This window comes from Homarus americanus, unplaced genomic scaffold (assembly GCF_018991925.1).
Source record: "Homarus americanus isolate GMGI-L3 unplaced genomic scaffold, GMGI_Hamer_2.0 scaffold42643, whole genome shotgun sequence".
Classification (NCBI taxonomy): Eukaryota; Metazoa; Arthropoda; class Malacostraca; order Decapoda; family Nephropidae; genus Homarus; species Homarus americanus.
In genome coordinates this window covers 1,446,098-1,447,262 of record NW_024747582.1, presented here as the reverse complement: position 1 = coordinate 1,447,262, position 1,165 = coordinate 1,446,098, and positions in this window count along the sequence as shown.

Here is a 1,165-nt window from a genome sequence, read left to right as displayed (position 1 = left end):
TGTTGTGGCACTGGCACATCTGATCAATGTCGGGAAATCTGCCCCGAGTTGCAGTTTTCCTCTGATGTTGTCATACAGCGCCACACCAACGTTGTGGGTCACGAAGATTTACGGTGTCGTTGGAGCTGTGATCCCAGGGGAATGACTGGCCACGTCTGGGCTCCGGTTATACTGACTTTTGCCTAAGCCAGGGAGGTCATGGTCTATTTCTGGCGTAGGTTGAGGTCGTCGATACGTCGTTGAGTGGGTTACTGCCTTCAGGATTTCCTTTGAAGGGACTTTGTCGCTTATTTCAACAAGTGCAATGTTTTTCCTGGTTAGTGTCTCGTTGAGGTTTCGAGAAGGAACCTGGATGAACCATGTTCATGTGATGCGCATGCAGGTAAGACAAGTATATAGTGGTGTCTTTGACCCGTCCAGCTGTGGAGAGGAGACGCCCTGATACTCTCCGCCACTGCGTCCCTCATGGCGCCCAGTGACTCAGGAACTGCCTGTTTTATTGAGTCATTGATGGTTCTTATCTCTGAATGCAGGACTTCCATGGTCTCGCTGACATTGTTGAGTTTTGGGAGTCTGCTTGAGTTTCTTTCAGAGCGTCTTTTAGGGTTTGGCTGTAAAGCCGATCGTCGACTGAGTGGTCCTTTCTATGGTGTTAGAAATTTCCTGGTTTCTTTGCTTGGTTATTTTGGCAGTTTCTTCTCTGTTTCTTGAGTTACATGTTTCCTGACCAGGCAGGTGGCGCTGAAGGTCCGTGGCCACCCACGCAGACGACATACTTTATGGTGCTACGGCAGTCTTTTAGAAGTGCTGATCAGATGAACACTCAGAGTATATGACCCCTTGCATGGGGCAGTTCTTGGTCTTGTGGGCATTGTGTTTATAGCACTTCATACATTGTTGGATGGCCGTATACTTTTCATATTCTATTTGGTGATGAGATGGAAGTGCCATATGCATAGAGCCGCTTATCCTTCATTCTTTTTGCATCCGTTGTGTCTGCAAAGCGAACCTTGATTAAATTATGGGCATACTAGGGTACACCTCCACAACCTTGCCCTTGCTTCTGTTTTCTATTTCATCTTTTATTTCTTCTGCGTTATTTTCCACTCATCTTTGTCTAACTTCTACAAGGGTGAGCTTGGCGCCGTGTTCCCGTAGGACAATG